The 8,690-nt window shown below is 54.2% G+C and overlaps 1 long non-coding RNA gene across 2 annotated transcripts in view; it reads right to left on the bottom strand.

The window, feature by feature from the left end:
• Positions 1-4,691: 4,691 nt before the first annotated feature.
• LOC140406489 (uncharacterized) overlaps positions 4,692-8,690 on the bottom strand; it is a 10,599-nt gene continuing 6,600 nt past the window's right edge. For both annotated transcript variants that reach the window (XR_011939169.1, XR_011939168.1), the window contains exon 3: positions 4,692-5,353. This is a non-coding gene — a long non-coding RNA (uncharacterized lncRNA). The remainder of the gene's footprint in view (positions 5,354-8,690) is intronic.

Here is an 8,690-nt window from a genome sequence, read left to right as displayed (position 1 = left end):
GCAACCGTGTTGGTTCGTCTGTACCTCACAGCACCCAACACCTCATGGTACCAGGAGTGAATCGATACCTACCGGCAAATCTGCCATCCTGAGCCATGGACACCCGCAACAAACCGCAGCCGTTGCTAGTTGCTGGAACCTGGGCACCAATTGGAAGCTCTTCAAGCAGCGATTCGAACTGTTCAAGCGAGGCAACGAAAAACAGGGCGCCTCGGACGAAACAAAGATTGCCATGCTCCTCACTACCGCAGGTCAGCACGCCATCGATGTATACAACTCCTTGGTGTTCGCGGAAGGTGAGAACAAAGCTAAGTATGACACGGTCCTCCTCAAGCTCGACAAGCACTTCCACGTTGAGGTCAACGAAAGCTTTGAGAGGTATGTCTTTCAGCAGCGCCTGCAAGGTAAGGATGAGCTCTTTCAGTCCTTCCTGACGCACCTCCGTATACTCGCGCAGTCCCGCGGTTACGGCACCGCCTCAGAGTCCATGATCCGGGACCAGATCGATTTTGGCGTTGCCTCCAGTGGCCTACGCCAGCAGCTTCTAAAAATTAAAGGCCTGACCTTAGCATCTACAGTTGAAGCCTGTGTCCTGCATGAAAATGCGACCAGCCGCTTTGCCCAATTTCAGGCGACCGAATCGGCACGGAGGGGGTCCCACGCGATCGAATCGGCAAGTCAGGCCACCCACGAGGCCGAACGCATCCAGGCAATCGAGTTTCTCCCGGCCCGCGGCCCGGACGAGGGCGGCCATTTCGCGCGGTTTTTGGGGCCTCCCGCGCTTGTGCGCACCAAAACCTACGGCAACATCGAGGGACGCACTGCGCAGGCGCACCCGACGCAAGACCGAACTGCGCATGCGCAGTGGCGTAACGAACGCCATGACGTCACGACGTGCGGCAACTGTGGAGCTGCACTTTTAAAAGGGCAATGTCCTGCAAAAACCCGACAATGCCTACGCTGTGGCAAGATGGGCCACTACGCTGCCTGCTGTCGAGCAGCTCAACCTGTGGATCTTCCACATCTCCGACAACCTCGCAGACACGTGCGGACCATCCAGCCTCCACATCACGACATCCAAACCGACGACACAGATGACCAAGACGCCTTCCGGGTTGCGGTCATTGATGGGAACCGGGTCAACACCATCAATCCGGGCGATGAATGGAGTGCCACCCTGACGGTCAACCGATCGCCGATCACTTTCCGCCTGGACACTGGCGCATCCGCCAACCTCAGAGCATGGTCAGCATTCCATGCCATGAAGGTCAGACCACCAATCCAGCCATCCCGGTGCAAGATGGTCGACTACAACGGGAACGTTATCCCGGCCATGGGATCCTGCCAGCTCCAGGTGACACACAACGCACACACGGCCACACTCTCGTTCGAGATAGTCGGCTCATCGAAGGACTCCCTGCTGGGCGCACAGGCATGTAAGGCTCTCCACCTTGTGCAACGAATTCTCTCTCTCCAGGCGGCACGGCTGACTTCCCGGATGCTGAGTTCTACGCACAGCTCCAATCGCTCCTCGCCCACAGCCGGGAGGCATTCGAGGGCATGGGAACACTGCCATACACCTACCGAATTCGCCTCAAACCGGACGCCACCCCGGTCATTCACGCACCTCGCAGGGTCCCAGCGCCACTTAAAGACCGCCTCAAGCAGCAGCTGCAGGATCTCCAGGACCAAGGGGTCCTATCCAGGTCACGCAGCCCACGCCATGGATCAGCTCCATGGTGTGTGTCAAGAAGCCCTCTGGCGATCTCCGCATCTGTATAGACCCCAAAGACCTCAATAATAATATTATGAGGGAACATTATCCCATACCCAAACGGGAGGAGATCACCAGTGAAATGGCCCAGGCGAAGATATTCACCAAACTGGATGCTTCTAAAGGGTTTTGGCAGATCCAACTGGACCCGTCCAGCCGAAAGCTGTGCACCTTCAACACCCCTTTCGGCAGGTTCTGCTACAACCGGATGCCATTTGGCATCATCTCGGCATCCGAGGTCTTCCATAGAATCATGGAGCAGATGATGGAGGGCATCGAAGGGGTGCGCGTCTACGTGGACGACGTCATCATCTGGTCCACCACACCGTAGGAGGGAGTAGGGAGAGAGACAGAGGAGGGAGAGAGACGGAGGGGGGAGGGAGAGAGAGGGAGGAGGGAGAGAGACGGAGGGAGGAGGGAGAGAGAGGGAGGGAGGAGGGTGGAGAGACGGAGGGAGGAGGGAGAGAGAGGGAGGGAGGCGGGAGAGAGACGGAGGGAGGAGGGAGGAAGACGGAGGGAGGAGGGAGAGAGATGGAGGGAGGAGGGAGAGAGACAGAGGGAGGAGGGAGAGGGGGAGGGAGGAGGGAGAGAGAGGGACGGAGGAGGGTGGAGAGACAGAGGGAGGAGGGAGAGAGACAGAGAGGAGGGGGAGGGGGAGGGAGGAGGGAGCGAGACAGAGGGAGGAGGGAGAGAGAGGGAGGGAGGAGGGAGAGAGAGGGAGGGAGGAGGGAGAGAGACAGAGGGAGGAGGGGGAGAGACAGAGGGAGGAGGGGGAGGGGGAGGGAGGAGGGAGAGAGAGGGGAGGAGGGAGAGCGACGGAGGGAGGAGGGAGAGAGACAGAGGGAGGAGGGGGAGGGAGGAGGGAGAGAGAGGGGAGGAGGGAGAGAGACGGAGGGAGGAGGGAGAGAGACAGAGGGAGGAGGGAGAGGGGGAGGGAGGAGGGAGGGAGACGGAGGGAGGAGGGTGAGAGACAGAGGGAGGAGGGAGAGGGGGAGGGAGGAGGGAGAGAGACAGAGGGAGGAGGGAGAGAGACGGAGGGAGGAGGGAGAGGGGCAGAGGGAGGAGGGAGAGGGGGAGGGAGGAGGGAGAGGGGGAGGGAGGAGGGAGAGAGGGGGAGGAGGGAGAGAGACGGAGGGAGGAGGGCGAGGGGCAGAGGGAGGAGGGAGAGGGGAGGGAGGAGGGAGAGGGGGAGGGAGGAGGGAGAGAGACAGAGGGAGGAGGGAGAGAGACGGAGGGAGGAGGGCGAGGGGCAGAGGATCTAACCAAAAAAGCCGATTGTGATCTGTGTGGGAATCGAGGGGTCGACCGGGGTGATTGTAGCTCTGGAGCGTCCCCGCTATCTAATGCCACTGCTGTCTTTTGGGGCCTCAATGGGGATCGTCCCGCCGGGGCCGCGCTCAGCCGCATTTCCCGCAGTGACGAGCCCGCGCTCAGCCGCATTTCCCGCAGTGACGAGCCCCAACGAGCTGAGCACCTCAGCCCAGGATCAGACTGGCGCGCCATTTTTAAATGGTCCGTCAATCGCTCGACCCCCTGACTCCCCCCCCCCCCAAGGGAAAGGGAGGGGGGGGGGAGAGAGGGGAAAGGAGGGTGGTGGGGAGGGAGGGAGTCGGGGTGTTGGTGGAGGTGTGGGGGGGGGGTGCGGGGGGGGGGGTGCGGGGGGGGGGGGGTTGTGGGGGGGGGGGGTTACTCAATGTACTTTATTGAACGATGCTTCTGTGATGATACCGGGCCAGAACCCAATGGATGTGAGGAAGCCGGACAATAAACACAAACTATTTCGGATTCCACTGACAAATCACGATCTTTGATGTGAAAATAAATGTTATTCTTAACATAGGAACAATTACATTAACATCACAGAAGATAGCTCACAATGAACAGTTAAACAAATCTAACCAATAAAAGGACACACTTTAACTTCTAACTGATACCTTCTCTATCTTCAATTAAGCGAAGCATATTACAGGTCAAAAGACCCCTGTAAATAAAGTTAGCAAACTCATGTTTGCTGTACACTGTCGGCAGTGTCTTTGAGCAAAAGACTCCTTCAGACACAAACTGAGTCCTTCTGTCTTTGGCGGGCTAAAAGCTAAACTGCTTGCGACAGCCCTGGCTCCTCCCATTAATTACTAATCTAGAGACCCGGGGTAATGCTCTGGGGGGCCCAGGTTCGAATCCCACCACGGCAGACGGTCCAATTTGAATTGAATAAAATCTGGATTCAAAAGTCGAACGATGAGCATGAAACCATTGTCGATTGTCGTAAAACCCCATCTGGTTCCCTTTGGGGAAGGAAATCTGCCGATCTTACCTGGGCCGGCCTACATGTGACCCCAAATCCACAGGAATGCGGTTGGCTCTTAAATGCCCCCGCAAGGGCAATTAGAAACGGGCAATAAATGCTGGGCCCAGCCAGCAATGCCCAAATCCCATGAATGTATTTTTATAAAGACCCTCTCAACTAAGAAGAAACACAACCCTACTGTTATCGAAACCCCAAGAAACCTTCTTTGCCGTAGCCCCATATCGGTAAACAATTAAATGGGTATAATCAATGATGATCCCACTTTTACAACATCTTAATTGCATCTTCTGCCTGCCTGACTGTGAAACCAGAATTTATAAAAACTATTACTGCAAATATATAGCACAATGCATATATCATGGTAGCACGGTGGTTAGCACCGTGGCCTCTCAGCTCCAGGGTCCCGGGTTCGATTCCCCACTGGGTCTCTGTCTGTGCGGAGTCTGCACATCCTCCCCGTGTGTGTGCGTGGGTTTCCTCCGGGTGCTCCGGTTTCCTCCCACAGTCCAAGGACGTGCAGGTTAGGCGGATTGGCCGCGATAAATTGCCCTCAGTGAACAAAGAGGTCAGGAGGGGTGAGGTACCCTCAATAACGACGCTTAGAGAGTAAACGGTAAAGAAGGCTTTATTAAGCTAAGAACTAGTCTGGTGCCGAGACGGGTGCTAACTGTGTTATATACGGCTCCCAGGTGGGCGGAGCCGGAGGCGGAGTCCCCAGGGTTCCAAGCCCGGTCTTAAAGGGGACATCACCTTACATGATGACAAGGGTACAGTGTCACAGTAACCGTTCATCACAGGGGGTTATTGGGTTACGGGGTTAGGATGGAAGCGAGGGCTGAAGAAAAGTTTTGCCTGGGCGCCATGGGTTTAGCGCAGGATGCCACATGATACCACTGGGGATTGGCTCCATAGCAGGTGGTGTACTTCTCTAAGCAACGGTAACAGAAGCAGTTGCGACAGTTCCTGCAAGTAACGTACTTGCAGCCCCCCGCGTGGGCGATCAGTGCTCTGCAGTCGGGGCACGCCCGGACCACTGGGCACCCGTTGACGGTCACCAGTGCGTTGTTTATCGAAGGGCAGGAGAGCAACAGCGCCACCATGCTGCAGGTCTCCCTCTTGCAGCCGAACCCCTGCAGCGATTGTCCACGCCATTCACTCGTGCAGCTCCAGCAGAACCGATAGGACCTTCCTCCGTTCCCAGGGCAGGCTGGGCACTCCACGCAGTAGTCTTCCGTGTCCAATCTCTGCACCAGGAGACCGCACCCCGGGCACTGTGGGGAGGAATGCCAACAGAGCATTTAGTAGCTAATACCTCCCCCGTCGCCTGCAACATAGTGTCTCGCCAAGCCCCCTCCGATAGCATCTTCCAAACCTATGCCCAGAAAGCTCGATACCACCCAGGACAGAGCAGCCCCTTCTCAAGGGGCAATTAGGGATGGGCCATAAATGCTGGGCCCGGCCAGCGACCCCCACATCCCGTGAATGAATTTGTAAAAAAACAAACAACTCACATTTGGGGGCACTCTGCACCAAGCTGACCTCCCCGTTAAACAGAGGCGCCTGGGAAAGATGGGCAAAAGATTTAGTGGAATGATACCAGAACTTGAACAGGCCGGGCTAAGAGGGTGACCAGACAGCGGGTTTAACTGAGGTCTTTCTCAGCCCAGAGGGGGTTTGCTGGTGTTGAGGTAGATCATAGATCATAGATCATAGAATTTACAGTGCAGAAGGAGGCCATTCGGCCCATCGAGTCTGCACCGGCTCTTGGAAAGAGCACCCTACCCAAGGTCAATACCTCCACCCTATCCCCATAACCCAATAACCCCACCCAACACTAAGGGCAATTTTGGACACCAAGGGCAATTTATCACGGCCAAGCCACCTAACCTGCACATCTTTGGACTGTGGGAGGAAACCGGAGCACCCGGAGGAAACCCACGCACACACGGGGAGGATGTGCAGACTCCGCACAGACAGTGACCCAAGCCGGAATCGAACCCGGGACCCTGGAGCTGGGAGAATGTAGAGACGGCGTTTCCAAGGCAGCGTGGAGGGTGGGGGGCATAAATGAGACAGAGAGCCCCCCCAAAAAACCCTGTGGGAAATTTCAGGAGAGGACATTAATTATAATAATAATAATTACTTGTCACAAGTGGGCTTCAAATGAAGTTGCTGGGGAAAGCCCCTAGTCACCACATTCTGGCGCCTGTTCGGGGAGGCCGGTACGGGAATTGAACCCCGCGCTGCTGGCCTTGTTCTGCATTACAAGCCAGCTGTTTAGCCCACTGTGCTGAACCAGCCTATACCCGGAAGACTGGTGGGGGGGGGGGGGGGGGGAAATACATTTCCAGGGATGGTAGGTAAAGATGGAGGGAGAAGGGATGGAAAGGATGTGTTGATGGGGTAAGATGAAGAGGAGAGGGAGTACGGGGAGGCTTCTGAGGAGCGGGATTTACCAGCACGGACTTTGTGAAGTTTAATGTCCTGCTCTCGTGGTGTAAATTCCATTTTTATTTATTTGCTCATTGGACATGGTCGTCGCAGGCTAGGCCCAGAATTTTTGATGAATGTAGGATTTCAGATGTATTGCGTTGTAGGTAATTGGTGCAGGAAGGTTTAAAAGCCTGGGTTGCCGTGTGTTCGACTGCTGAAGTCATGTTTTTTCAAACTCTGTTTGAAAGACGACAAAGGTTTTGGGAGCCTGAGGTGCGATTAACCGTCGTAAAAAAACTTGCTTTTAATATAAATTTAGAGTACCCAATTCATTTTTTCCAATGAAGGGGCAATTTAGCGCGGCCAATCCACCTAGCCTGCACATCTTTGGATTGTGGGGGCAAAACCCACGCAAACACTGGAAGAATGTGCAAACTCCACACGGACAGTGATCCAGAGCCGGGATCGAACCTGGGACTTCAGCGCCATGAGGCAGCAGTGCTAACCCACTGTGCCACCGTGCTGCCTGCACCGTCGTAAAAAACTTGGGCTAATGCAATCTTGTTTTGATTAAGGGGATCCCCCGTGGAGTTCAGTCGTTTTCAGTTTTAGCGAGATGATGCCATTGCAGGGCAGAGCTAAGTATTTTTGTATTTGGTTGAAAAAGCATTTTTCAGTTCCGTTCTGTTCCGGATGAACCTGGGACCGCCTGTCAGGCTTTTGCTCTCTGCACTTCAGTTCAAAAGAGATTGACGGTCTTTAAAGCGGTGCAGACTTGTATGAGGACAAGGGGGAAGAGATGAAACAAACCAGTTGAAAACAGCTTTAGAAGACATCCAGCCAGTGTTTTTGCAGGGGTTTGGACTGGAGTGTCAAGAGATCTCTTTCTCAAAGAATAACTTTGCAAAGCAAATTTTACTCTGTGCCTTTGGCATTTACAGTGGATTGAGGACCGAGATGGTCTATTTTCTTGTTGTTCAATTGGGAATAAAGATAGCAGTTAAGGGTATGGTATTCACTGCATTCAGTCGTATCTTTTGAGGGGTAACTGTAAGCAATTTTCATACGTGATTGGGGTCCATTATCCTACATTGCTGTATGTGGGGTCTGGAGTCACGTGTAAGCCAGACCGGAGTAAGGACGGCATCTTGGAAGAGCTAATGCAGGTAGGGAATATACAGAGAATGGTAGAACCCTCAAGAGTATTGACAGTCAGAGAGATCTAGGTGTACAGGTCCACAGGTCACTGAAAGGGGCAACACAGGTGGAGAAGGTAGTCAAGAAGGCATACGGCATGCTTGCCTTCATTGGCCGGGGCATTGAGTATAAGAATTGGCAAGTCATGTTGCAGCTGCATAGAACCTTAGTTAGGCCACACTTGGAGTATAGTGTTCAATTCTGGTCGCCACACTACCAGAAGGATGTGGAGGCTTTAGAGAGGGTGCAGAAGAGATTTACCAGAATGTTGCCTGGTATGGAGGGCATTAGCTATGAGGAGAGGCTGAATAAACTTGGTTTGTTCTCACTGGAACGAAGGAGGTTGAGGGGCGACCTGATAGAAGTCTACAAAATTATGAGGGGCATAGACAGAGTGGATAGTCAGAGGCTTTTCCCCAGGGTAGAGGGGTCAATTACTAGGGGGCATAGGTTTAAGGTGCGAGGGGCAAGGTTTAGAGTAGATGTACGAGGCAGGTTTTGTACACAGAGGGTAGTGGGTACCTGGAACTCGCTACCGGAGGAGGTGGTGGAAGCAGGGACGATAGTGACATTTAAGGGGCATCTTGACAAATATATGAATAGGATGGGAATAGAGGGATACGGACCCAGGAAGTGTAGAAGATTGTAGTTTAGTCGGGCAGCATGGTCGGGACGGGCTTGGAGGGCCGAAGGGCCTGTTCCTGTGCTGTACATTTCTTTGTTCTTTGTTCTTTGTTATTTCCTACCCGAAAGGGAGATTTCGTGGACCAGATAGTTTTTTTTAATGATGATCGATGACTGTCGTCACGGCAACCATGATGGAGTCTGGCTTTTCCGTTCCCGATTTTTAATAATTGAATTTAAATTCCCCGGCCGGATTTGAACCCTCGGCCCCCGCAGCATTGCCTGAGCCCTCTGGGTCACCAGTCCAGTGAGGTCTCCTCCTCTGGACTGTACCGTGGAGGGTCTCTCCGGTCT

This window comes from Scyliorhinus torazame, unplaced genomic scaffold (genome assembly GCF_047496885.1).
Source record: "Scyliorhinus torazame isolate Kashiwa2021f unplaced genomic scaffold, sScyTor2.1 scaffold_557, whole genome shotgun sequence".
NCBI classification, from domain to species: Eukaryota; Metazoa; Chordata; class Chondrichthyes; order Carcharhiniformes; family Scyliorhinidae; genus Scyliorhinus; species Scyliorhinus torazame.
This window is presented reverse-complemented; position numbering and strand designations above follow the sequence as displayed.